Below are 13389 nucleotides of genomic sequence, written 5' to 3' on the forward strand. Positions count from 1 at the left end.
TGGACCATTTCATGGGCTGCCACGTGGGGGTGGGGTAGTTTTTTTAATCTTTATCCAAATATATCCCCAATTAATTAGGTAATGTCCCGTTACCCGGTAATTAATCAATTACCCACAAAATTGAGAATTATTCCCACTTATCTAAAATATTACTCACTTTTCACATACCTTATACACCTTACTATTATGGTCATGTGGTACCTCGTATGGTACTAGTCCATAATTACCGAGTATTTTAGTTCGAGCCGTATTTTACCCAATATGCAAAACTTGGACGAAAATTCATTTTCTTTGACTTGTTTCCCCTCTCACCTTCACGAATTTGCTTATTACTTGTTTAAAATAGCATAATCCTTATAATCTCTAAATAATTTTTTCCTTAAACTGATGTCAATTACTTTATGACAAATTCAGCGTACAACACTACAGGGTGAAACATCGTCGTAATGTAGTACTGCGGGACATGACATCTCACTTTTGGGCTCTCATTAATTTATTTATGGCGTATTTTTATGTACTAATATATAGGGTGTAACAAAATGGACATGAGAAATTTCCACCAGAATGATACTTCTGCTTGCGCCTGGAATTTTTCATTAATAATCTTCAGTGGCCTATGGAACATGAATACCTTTTATTTATAGAAATCATTGAAGCATTTTATCCAATATCTTCGAGGCTTGAACCATAATAGAAATATTTTAAGAGCATGTTCAATGTTGTCAAAATCATTGAAGACGTTGCACTTGAATTCCATGGAAATATAATACTAATGGCATAGGTACCAGAAAAATCATAATAGTTCCTATAAAAAAATCCTTGGCTTGTGCTATGAATATATGCAGAATGGATATTCTGGATTAACCTCATAAGGCTTGAGAATTGATCCTCCATATTGCCGGAAAACCTATAGCTCATAATAAGTTTTTCTTTCCATTATAATTGATGGATCAAAGGGATCCATGAGGTTGAACAACTCTGGTGGATGATCCCTTGGCTTCAATGAACTTGTTCCTGGTACATCTGAATACATGAAGATATGGCTGATTAGTTTTTATTTTGACTTCATCTTCGCTGGGGAAAATCTTTTTGAGAATTCTTCCGGCCGAGGCAGAAAATCAGCGAGAATATTATCCTTTCCTTTTAGGTGCTTGTGAAACTTGTATGGAGAGAACCATTGGGCCCATCTGAGAATCTAAGGATTAGGAATAATTTTTGCATTTATCTGGATCATCTTTGGGAAGGCCTTCATATCCATTTCTATCATAAATTCTGTATGAATTAGGAAAAAATTAAATTTCTTGATTCCATTCTTCACTGCAAGAATTTCCTTGAAAGTGAAGTGATAATGTTGCTCAGCATCTTTGAACCTTCCGCTAGCATATCTGCATAGTTTTCTCTGGACATCTTTTTTTTCAAATAGAACAACACTCCAATATTCATTTCCGACATTAGTTTGCAGTATCTGCTTTCTTTTTGAAGGGATATAGAGGGACTTGACATCTTTCAATATCTCCTTTATTTCCCTAACTGCTTCATCTTGTTCCTTTCCCCCATGTCAGAGTATTTTTCTTGAGCATCTTTGTGAGCGGAGAAATGCATGTAGAAACATTTGGGATGAAATCTCTTACATAATTTACTACACCTAAGAACTGTTGGATCTGCTTTGTTGTGAGGCTAGTATCTGGAAATTTGAGCAGTTTTTGACATATCTGTGGTCTTGGACTGTATGCACCTTGGACGAAATGCATTTCGAGAAAATCAATCTCCTTTTGAGAAAGAACCATCTTTTCTGCTGAAAACATGATCCCGTACTGTGTTACAAATGCCTCAAATTGATGAAGCAATGTGACATGTTCCTCCAATGTATCACTAAATAATAGGATGTCATCAATGTAAACTAAAGAGGTATGGAGGATGCACTCATAAATATGCTCAAGAAAAATGCTCCGCCATGGGGAAGGAACAAGATGAAGCAGTCAGGGAAATAAAGGAGATATGTAAAGATGTCAAGTCCCTCTACATCCCTTCAGAAGGAAAGAAGATACTGCAAACTGATGCCGACAATGAATATTGGAGTGCAGTTCTATTTGACAGAAAAGATGGCCAGATAAAAATATGCGGATATACTAGCGGAAGGTTCAAATATGACGAGCAACATTATCACTCCACTTTCAAGGGAATTCTTGTAGTAAAGAATGGAATCAAGAAATTCAATTTTCTGTTAATTCATACAAAATTTCTGATAGAAATGGATATAAAGGCCTTCCCAAAGATGATTCAGATAAATGCAAAAATTATATCCAATCCTCAGATTCTCAGATGGGCCCAAAGGTTCTCTCCATACAAGTTTCAAGTCAAACACCTGAAAGGAAAGGATAATATTCTCGCAGATTTCTGTCTCGACTGGAAGAATTCTCAAAAAGATTTTCCCCAGCGAAGATGAAGTCAAAACAAAAGCTAATCAACTACATCTTCAGGTTTTCAAATGTACCAGGAACAAGTTCATTGAAGCTAACAGATCATCTACCAGAATTGTTCAACCTTATGGATCCCTTTGATCCATCAATTATAATGGAAAGAAGAACTTATTATGAACTTCAGGTTTTCCGGCAACATGGAGGATCCATTCTCAAGCCTTTTGAGGTTAATTTAGAATATCTATTTTGTCATATATTCATAGCACAAATCAAGGATCTTCTATAGGAACTAATATGGTTATTCTGGTACCTATGCCATCAGTATTATATTTTTATGGAATTCAAGTGCAGCGTCTTCAAGGATTTTGACAACGTTGAACATGCTCTTAAAATATTTCTATTATGGTTCAAGCCTCGAAGATTTGGATAAAATGCTTCAATGATTCCTACAAAGTAAAGGTATTCATGTTCCATAGGCCAGTGAAGATTATTAATGGAAAAGTCCAGGCGCAAGCAGAAGTATCATTCTGGTGGAAATTTTCTGTGTCTATTTTATCCATGGAAGAAGAATATAGTGAAGCACAAAGAATTATATTCCAGCAAAATAGGTGCATCCCAAGAGAAATATCGCCAAAATATTGGGCGAGCTAGAATTATACCAGCACTCATCCTCATTGGGAAAGGGTTCTTGAAGCAGTAAAAGAATAACAAACCCCAAACGAAGTCATCCGAGAAAAGATCACTCAAGACATCTTCAGATTAAGGTTATTGATTACATCTCTCAATTCAAAGGAGAAGGAACACAGTGAAGTAGGAGCATCAAGTTCCAGGCATTACTACACAAGATCTTTGAAAAGATACCTAGAAGACAAACCCAGAGAAGCAATGGAAGTTAATCATCTAAATCTCTGCTAGTCCCACCATAATCCCACATTACCTATGAAAAAACCCTAGAAAATCATCTACCCATACCAAGACAAAATTTCACATCTTTCCATACTATATGGGCCCCACTTTCACATGCTTTCACATGCTCCCACATACTTGCACATGCTATACCATTTATATTCACCTCTTTCACATGTTTTCAGGGCTTTTTAATTGCTTTTCCTGAGGTCCTTCACATGTCAAAAAGGATCCACCTTTAGATAGCTTTTCCATGTAAGATAGATTTATTTTATAATAGAAGTTTATCCTGTAATAACCTCCTAGTTTTATATAAAGGAGGCCATGTAGTAGTTGTAAGATCATCTTGTAACCTTTGTAAATCTTTGTGATATATTACATATGAGTTATTTCTAAATTTCCCTCTTGTTTTTTCTTTCGAATGGACATAAAGGCCAGTCCATATATGAAAGTAGAGTAAGAATACTCTAAGAAAGTTAGTTTATTGCAGTACAAAATTTTTCTGAGTTATAACAGCTAATGCTGGTTATAGTACAAAAGTTTTCTGAGTTGTGTAGCTTGGCAAGCTATCCCTTATGGGTTGTTGAAGCTAGCCCCTTTATAGGTAGACTTTTGCGACTATAAGAAAATTAACTATTTGTGTGGCTTGGTAATCCATCCCTCATTTAGTGTAGCAATTTCGAGCAAATAAATACTAATAAACCTGAATCATCCCAAGATTTTGATATACCCATTAAGTATAGTACATCATGCATCCAACAGATCTCTTGCTCGAATCATCCTTTAAGTCATACTCTTCAAGTCATAACTGACCCACAAGTTTTTCGTAGTTCAGAAAATTACCACAACATGTGCCCAAATGGCCCTATTGTCGTTTGTAGTCTCCCTCACTTGGCTCAAAGCCACAAAACACATCATCTTATATTCCATAATACTCTTATTTCTGAACTATCACGGTCTCCCACTATTACTCAGCTGAATCTCCTCATAAGCTTATGCAGCACTAGTTATCAGAACATCCGTCGAGTGCATACTCATCCTCACAAAAATCGTGCGAACTTCCTTAAGTGATTTGAACTTTAATTGTAGTAAATGAATTCTATTGGATAGAAGGGAAATTCTTCATAGAAGCCTTGAGAATCACACAACATCAAACCTTTTTGCAGGAGATAGCCTACCTGCTTAGCCTCAAAATGACATCTTCCTATGACCCTACCATGGTCACAACCAATATGCAATCAATTAGTATTCCTGAGTATACACTCGTCAACAAGATCTAAGAATCTACTTTATTTCTCAAATGCAAAACTAAAAGATCCACCGACACATCCACGTCTTAAGACAATACAACATATCAAGATAAAAATCAAGCATCCATAGCCCTTTGCCTCCCAAAAAAATCATTCTCGTCATATCCAAACCATCCAAGCGCAGTTCTTAGTCATATAATACTTATCCAATAACTATCTTATCATTCATTATGCCATCAATCCCACTCCCAGGGACACTACCAGACATAAGAGTCCAAATCCTTTGGAAAAGACTTTTATATTGAGAGAATTATTCTTGCCCAAAGTCAAGGGGTGCATGACTTAGGACATCCTATTCCACTTAACATTTCCAACTTTCTCAAACCAAAACCTTTTTTTTTTACTTTTAAACTTCATTAACACGCTCCAAACAACTTCCCTCACAAATTTCCATGACTAAATTATATAGTTCTAATCCATAAGTATCCTTTGACACTCAAAAACATCATCTGCATTCACCATTGGTACATTTTGAAGTCTTAAATAATTAGTAAATTTTATGAGGCCTTACTGTATCGTCCTTAGGTGGATCAGGCAAATCAATTCAAATATTCGCCGATGCGATGTGAGCCCTAGTGATAATGTTTTACGTAAGAGGTTTATCAGTGGTAGATTATGGATCAACATTAAGGTGAATCAAAAATGGAAGGATAAAAGTTACAAAGTATGAGATGAGATTAGGCCGTCAATCTTAGTGAGGAAACATTAAAGGACTTAGATTTATACATATATGATAAGTAGCGAGAGAGTAACCTGGAGTTGGATAGCAGACCTCGGTAATGATAAACTAAAGTAAGTGTTATGTTATAGTATAACCTACCTATATATAGTAAAGCCATAAGCATAAATAACCAAGGCTATGAAACAAGATATAGTAATAGTCTTAAGTTCCACAAAGTACCAAGCGAAGGATTTCAGTACACCTATAGATGCCTAGAGGGACATCGTGTCATAGTTATATACATGTTCACAAAGTAAGGCCCATAGATTGGTTGAAAGCTGGAGGTAAAAGAAGAGAAGAGTCACATAAGCACACATACAAGGACAAAGTCGTACAAGCTGCATGACAGAAGGTACAAATAGTTAAAATATTGGAAGAATTCCGACCACAAGTCGTGGTGTGAGAAAAAGGCCTAAAGGGGGGAATACCCTCACCTTTGGATTTATTCACAGAACAGTTTCCTAGATGACAAGGAGTGTTAAAGAATTCGTGAGAGCTATAGGTTATGATACTGATAAGCGCATCAGTCAACATTCGAGGATGAATGTTCCAAAGGAGGGAATGATATTACACCCCCATGATTTCGTACGTGAGAGTACGTCGTAAGTCAGTCGATGTAAGCTCAGCCATGTCAATCAAAGGAGAGTAGAGAGTACAAATAACTAATCAATTTATTTAAAGCAAAGAATAGTATGAAATGAATTATTAAAAAAAATTATACACAAGTGAAGGAAATAACTTATCCACTAATATGTAATTGGTAGATCCTAGTCCAGTCTAGGTTTCAATACGTAAGTGTATAAGAAATAATCGTGTATCGAGGGTAGGGCCCTAAATTTTTAGCCTAAAGGACTACCCTCTACAACATAAACAATACTTTGCGACTCAAGAGCAACGCATCAGCGGTGATGGGCTTACGAGGAGGGTAGCCCAGCCAATGTAGCTTCACTTATATGGAATCAATTTTTAGAGATATTCTTAAGAGAGTTTGTTCCCCAGACCCTTAGGGATGCATGGCACGCATAGTTTGAGCACCTGCGTCAGGGTACTATGACAATGTCAGAGTATGCATCAGATTCAGTGAGTTGTCCAGACATGCACCAACCTTTGTTTCTATAGGCAGATAGAGAATTCGTCGATTTATTGAGGGGCTTAACTATGGTATTAGATTCAGCATGGATCGAGATTTGGAGACAAATACTCCGCACCAGTAGGTAGTAGAGATCGTGTGGTGGTTAAAAGGTATTCAAGGTTGTGAAAGTAAGGGCAGAGAGGCTAAGAGGCCTCGGGATTCTGGAGGATATAGTGATGCCCACGCCCCACCTACAACCCGTCATGGTAGAGGCTATGTGAGCCATCTAGTTCATTCAGCACTTCCAGCTTCTAGTGGTGCTCCGGCTACTCCGAGGTCTGATATTACGGCACTTTTGATACTAATTACATGGGTTGTAGCTCGTCTTTTAAAGAATTTTAAGTCAATTCTTATGTAGTTTTGGTGTTTTGCAGCATACTAGACTTCAAGAACCAAGAACAAGGAAAAGACGACAAAAATCCACAGTAGGGCATAAATGCGGCAGGTTTGCAACCACAAAAGTGATGTGCGGGCCGCAAACCAACCGCAAAGTGAAGTAGATAAATACATTTTTTGGAATCGATTTTGCGTTCAATTTTGCGGTCGCATAACACTTGTGCATACTGCGTATTGACCGCAGAAATGCAAAGAGAGTTTTTGCGAGAGCAGTTCTACGACATCAAACGAGATCGCGAAATCAATGTGCGAACCACATAATGGATATGCGAATGGAAAACTGAGCAACTGGAGATTTGATTCTGCGATGAAAGTGTAGTTCTATGGGCCGCAAAAGTGTCCTGTGGCTGTTATGCAGTCGCATATGTGATATGCAGGGGTATTTTTGTCATATCTTGACCACAACTTTTAGTCCATTATAAATAGAATAACTAGGATTTTTGTGGGGCATCTTATCTGAAAAAGAGGCATTTAATACATCATTATTTTGGAAGCTTTTGAAGAAGAGAATTTTGTCATCTTTGTAAGCTTTATGACTTTATTTATTGCTTTGTTCTTGGATTCTAGTATGAGTAGCTAGCTTTAAATACTAAGGTTGTGGACCCTAAATGGGTGTAATGTTAATGGGTGTTTACTATTGAATATATATATATAATGATTGGTTGGTATTTATTCATTTCGCATGCTTCATTTAATGGTTGGTTGGTATTTATTCACTTCTTGTGCTTCATTTAATATTGATGGTTGCAATAGCATTATATTCCACTGACGGGGACACAACCTTGGTTTTGTTAATCAAATTATTTACACTTCCATAACAAAATAGTTATCGATTTAATTCAAAATTACAACATTCTCTTTTTAAGCTAACGGAGTAGAGTTACGACTTAGGTCAAGTTTCACACTACTCAAGTAACTTATTCACACCTATTCCATATGGGATTGGACCCCAACCTTGTTGGGTTATTATATTTGACACAAACTTCCTTACACTATTTATTTAAGTGTAATTTGAGCATATCAAGGTCTCAGCTTCATTTTGCTTAGCCACTATCTAGTGCACCTCTTGCACGGGGTGCCTTCAATGATCAGTCTAGTCGGCCAGGCCAAGGCCAGTTTCAGTAGCCATACCCACCGAGAGCTTGCTTTGAGCGTGGTGACACCAGATATATGGTGAGGTACTACCCTAGACTTAGGAGGGGTGCACCTCCATACACTACTTAAGCTCCACAGATTCCATCTAGTCCACAGACTTCACAGGCCATGGTTGTTGCTCCAGTTGCCACCCTACCTGCACAACCAGCCAGATATGGGGGTCAGGCAGGTAAGGTCACCCCAGAGGGGGAGGCTAGGTTAGATTCAATGCATTTTTGGGCAGGACAGAGGCATTCGCATCAGACACAGTCATTATAGGTATGGTTTCGATTTTTCATAGGGATGCATCAATGTTATTTGATCCAGGATCCACTTATTCATATGTGTCATCTTACTTTGCTCTATATTTGGATATATCTTGTGATTCTTTGAGTTCTCCTGTTTATGTGTTCGTGCATGTGGGAAATTCTATTGTTGTAGATCGTGTGTATTGGTCGTGTTTAGTTGTTATTGGTGGTTTTGAGACCAGAGTTGATCTATTTCTCCTCAATATGGTAGACTTTGATGTGATCTTGAGCATGGACTGGTTATCTCCCTATCATGGTATTCCTTATTGTCACGCCAAGACTATAACATTGGCTATGCCAAGTTTACCACAGTTGGAGTAGAGGGGTACATTGGATTATGCTCCTAGCAGAGTTGTGTCCTTTATAAAGGCTTATTGAATGGTTGAGAAGGGGTGTGATGCATATCTAACCATTGTGAGAGATGTTAGTGTTGATACTCCTATCGTTGAGTCAGTTCCGGTAGGGAGAGACTCCCTAGATGTATTCCTAGTAGATTTTTTTAGCATGTGACCTGATAGAGATATTAATTTTGGTATTGACTTGTTGACAGACACTCAACCCATTTCTATTCCACCATATTGTATGACACTAGTGGAGTTAAAGGAGCAGCTTCAAGAGTTTCTTGCTAAGGGTTTCATCCGGCCTAGTATTTCATCATGGGGTGATCCGGTTCTGTTTGTGAAGAAGAAGGATGGTTCTATACGCATGTGTATCGGTTATTGGCAATTGAAAAAGGTTACAGTGGAGAACAAGTACCCATTACCGTGCATTGATGAGTTATTTGATCAGCTACAGGGTGCCAGAGTTTTCTCGAAGATTGATTTGCGGTCAGGGTATCATCAGCTGAAGATTCGAGATCTCAATATTTCGAAGACTGCCTTTAGGACTCGGTATGGTCACTATGAGTTCCTTGTAATGTTATTCGGGATGACCAATGCCTCAACAACATTTATGCACATGTGGAATAGTGTATTCTAGCCATATCTTGATTCATTCATTATTGTATTTATTGACGACATCTTGGTGTACTCCCGCAGTCGGGAGGATCATGAGCAACATATGGGGATCATGCTCCATACCTTGAGAGAGAATAAGTTGGATGCAAAATTCTCAAAGTGTAAATTTTGGCTTGATTCGGTGGCGTTTTTGGGTCATGTGGTGTCGAGTGAGGGGATTAAGGTAGAACTGAAGAAGATTGAAGCAGTTCAGAGTTGTCCTAGACCGTCTTCTACTAATAAGATTCGAAGTTTCTTTGATTTGGCCGGGTATTATCGTTGTTTTGTAGAGGGTTTCTCATCCATTGCTGCACCAATGACCAGATTGACCCAGAAGGGTGCTCCTTTCAGATGGTCCGAGGAGTGTAAGGCAAGATTTCAAAATCTCAAGACTACTTTGACTATAGCCCCAGTGTTGGTATTGCCTACGGGTTCAGGGTCTTGCACTATGTATTGTGATGTGTCACGTGTTAGGCTTGACATAATGTTGATGCAAGATGGTAGGGTGATTGCCTACGCATCTCGATAGTTGAAGGTCCATGAGAAGAATTATTCATACCACGACTTAGAATTGGCAGTTATTTTTCATGCATTGAAGATTTGGTGGCACTATTAGTACGGTGTCCCATGTGAGGTCCATACCAACCATTGGAGTTTACAACATCTGTTCAAATAGAAGATCTCAACTTGCGGTAGTGGATATTTTTAGAGTTGCTTAAAGACTATGATATCACTATTCTATATCATCCCGGGATGGCCAATGCGGTAGTCGATGCCTTGAGTTGAAAGGCAGAGAGCTTGGGCAGTTTAACATATCTACCGGCATCAAAGAGGCCACTAGCTCTAGATGTTCAAGCCTTGGCTAATCAGTTTGTGATATTGGATGTTTTGGAGCCCAAATGGGTTCTTGCTTGCGTGGTTTCTCAATCATCTTTATATGATCGCATCAAGAGAGCATCAGTATGATGACACCCATTTGCTTGTCTTTAAAGACATAGTGTTGCGTAGCAATGCCAAGGAAGTTTCTATCGGAGAGGACAGTGTGTTGCAGATGTAGGGCCGGTTATGTGTGCCTAATGTAGATGGGTTACGTGAGTTGATGCTTGAGGAAGCTCACAGTTGGCGGTACTCCATTCATCTGGGTGCCGCTAAGATGTATCAGGATTTGAGACAACACTATTGGTGGAGGAGAATGAAGAAAGATATAATGGAGTATGTGTCTCGGTGCCTGAATTGTCAATAGCTGAAGTATGAGCATCCGAGTCCGGGAGGTTTGCTTCAAAGACTTGAGATTCCTAAGTGGAAATGGGAGCGTGTTACCATGGAGTTCGTTATTGGGCTCCCCCAGACTTTGAAAAAATTTGACATTGTATGGATGATTGGGGACATGTTGATCAAGTCGGCTCATTTCATTCCGGTGGTGACTACCTATTCTTTAGAGTAGCTAGCTCAGATTTATATCCGCGAGATTGTCTGACTTTATGGCATACCGGTATTTATTATCTCTGATCGAGGCACATAATTCACATCGCTTTTCTGGAGAGCCATGCAGCATGAGTTAGGCACACGGGTTGGGTGATTTGGGTGAAACTAGTATGATTGGACTCGTAATTATATTGGTTGTTGGATTTTGTGAGCTTTGTCAGGTTCCGAGGTGCAAGCGCAGGTTTGACATTTTGGTTGACTTTGGGCTTTTGATTAAAGATTCAACCTTTATCGATTGGTTTGTTTCCTTTGGCATTATTTAATGTTCTTAAGTTACTTTTGGCTAGTTTCGAGCCGTTCAGAGGTCGTTACGCGTGAGATGGAATTTCTAGAGTATTGTTTGGCTTACTCGGTATTGGATTTGGCTTGTTCAAGGTAAGTAACATATCTAAACTTGGATTTGATTGTATTAACCCTGGGAAATATGTTACAAAAGATGTATCGAGGTGACACACATGCTAAGGTGATGAGCGTGTGGGCGTACACCGAGGAATTCATGATTTTAGATGACTATTAGACTATGATCGGCCTTATTGATTTATGATGGATCGGGTTGCACGCCGCAGCAGGATATGTTGGTTTATATTAGCACTTGGGAAAGAATTACCCCTCCAGAGTCTAACATACCAGTAGTGAGCGTAGGCACCGTACAATGCTCAGTAACTGAGTATGCTGAGTGATTAAGCATGATGAGCGGGAGTGTGAGACAGTGAGATTGAGTACTTTGAGAGTGTGAGTATATGAGTTCATCACCGTGATGTATTGTATTTGACATGCATACTTGATATACATGCATAGAGATGTATTGTCACCAATGCACATCATAATTATAATAGGGTAAGAGAAACTCCATGGTAGGCCAAAGGCCGAAGCACTAGCAGCTCATGGGGTACTCAGACTTCTTCCAGGCTTGATTCTTCGTGCGGGTACCTCATACTTAGTTCCAACCATCTAGTTTGCTGTTGCATCCTTCCAATAGTTTTTCTTTCCATGCTCCTAGAAAATACAAAATTGACACTGCAAAAGTAATACAATTAAAAAATAGTAAAAAGTAAAAATAAAAGAAAGCAATAAAGCTGAATTGCCTCCCAACAAGCGCTTGATTTAATATCGCGACACGACGCGAATCACTTTTTGCCTCCACCTCGAGCTTATGAATTGAAACCCCAATTTGGCATCAAGTTTTAGGCTATGATCCAAGGGCGGAGGAATAAATCTAATTGGCCCAAGCAACCATTGTACTATTCTACACATGTTGGCTTTTAGATGAGGTATATAGTCCTGTCTTTCTGGCAAGAAAAATTCCAGAATGTAGGCGCATTGTTCCTCATTCCTTGACTCCTCAATCGGCTCGGATGACTCGATTTCCATATCTTCATCTAAGCACAATGTAGAAAAATGTTTGGCGTGAGGACCAATGCGCTCAAACACATGAACTTCAGGACTTTCAGCATCCTCAACCTCAATGATACTAGAGTCAACAAAATTTATATCCTCAATGTCCTTGGGTGACTCTAGTCTCACTTCTACAACATTGACATCCTCAAATTGTAGTTGGCTAGGTTTTTGATGTTCTACTCTGTCCTCCTCAATTAGCACCTCAAATTTACGCTCTTCTTGGCTCATATCCTCAAAATTGTCTTGTTGAGCATTAAAAGCCTCAACCACTTGACTCACTTGAGCCTCCAAGTTGCGAATAGTTGCTTCTTGCCTTTCTATCTGCAATTGTTTCTCATTGTTTTGTTCCAGAAGGCACTTTAGCATATCTTTGATCTCCTTCAGGTCCGCATTCCCAGGTTCTTTATTCCTATTAACTTCACAAGAAAAGGTAGAACCATCATAGTAAGGGGTAGAGGGAAGATAAGAAATATAAGCACAACTATGAAAGTGACCATTTTACCACCACACACATCACACACATTCCACAAATAAGATTGAGTTGGTGCACATAACTCGCTCTCGAAAATATTTTGATAATTTTGATACGAGTGGTTTCCTTTACAATATTTATGAGGATCAATAGTAGAATTATCTACAACTAAATTCCTATAATTCCAAGATGTAATGTTTCTTAAATCAACGGTTATAATAAAACAAAAAAAATTACAAAAAACAAAACAAAACAAAATAAAAGTTCTCACTCGCAACCTGGCAATATATACAACTACAACTACACCGATAGTTCCCTGGAAAAGGCGCCAAAATTTGATCACGCCCAACTCTAGTCCTAAAAAGGATAAGCGGTCGCTGCAAATATATTCCGGTCTAAAAGTCCGGAGTCGAATCCCACCGAGAACTAAGGTTTCGCTACAATTTTTTAATATTGCTAAGGAACACAAGTCCAAAATATTTCCTAATTATAAAGATTATAATATTTATTTCTAACTAATTAACTAACAACTATTATAAAGCAGTCAAATTATCAACTAACAGGGATGAAATTTGAGACAAAACTAAGGAGGTCTAGAGTTATGATTTCCCCAAATATTGGAATTCTTCCCGCTATGTTCCCTACAATTTTGCTAATGTATTCTCTACTGATCATGAGGACTTTAGGTGCCGTAATTCTCTCTCGAGCAACT

Source organism: Nicotiana tabacum, chromosome 22 (assembly GCF_000715075.1).
Source record: "Nicotiana tabacum cultivar K326 chromosome 22, ASM71507v2, whole genome shotgun sequence".
Taxonomy (NCBI): Eukaryota; Viridiplantae; Streptophyta; class Magnoliopsida; order Solanales; family Solanaceae; genus Nicotiana; species Nicotiana tabacum.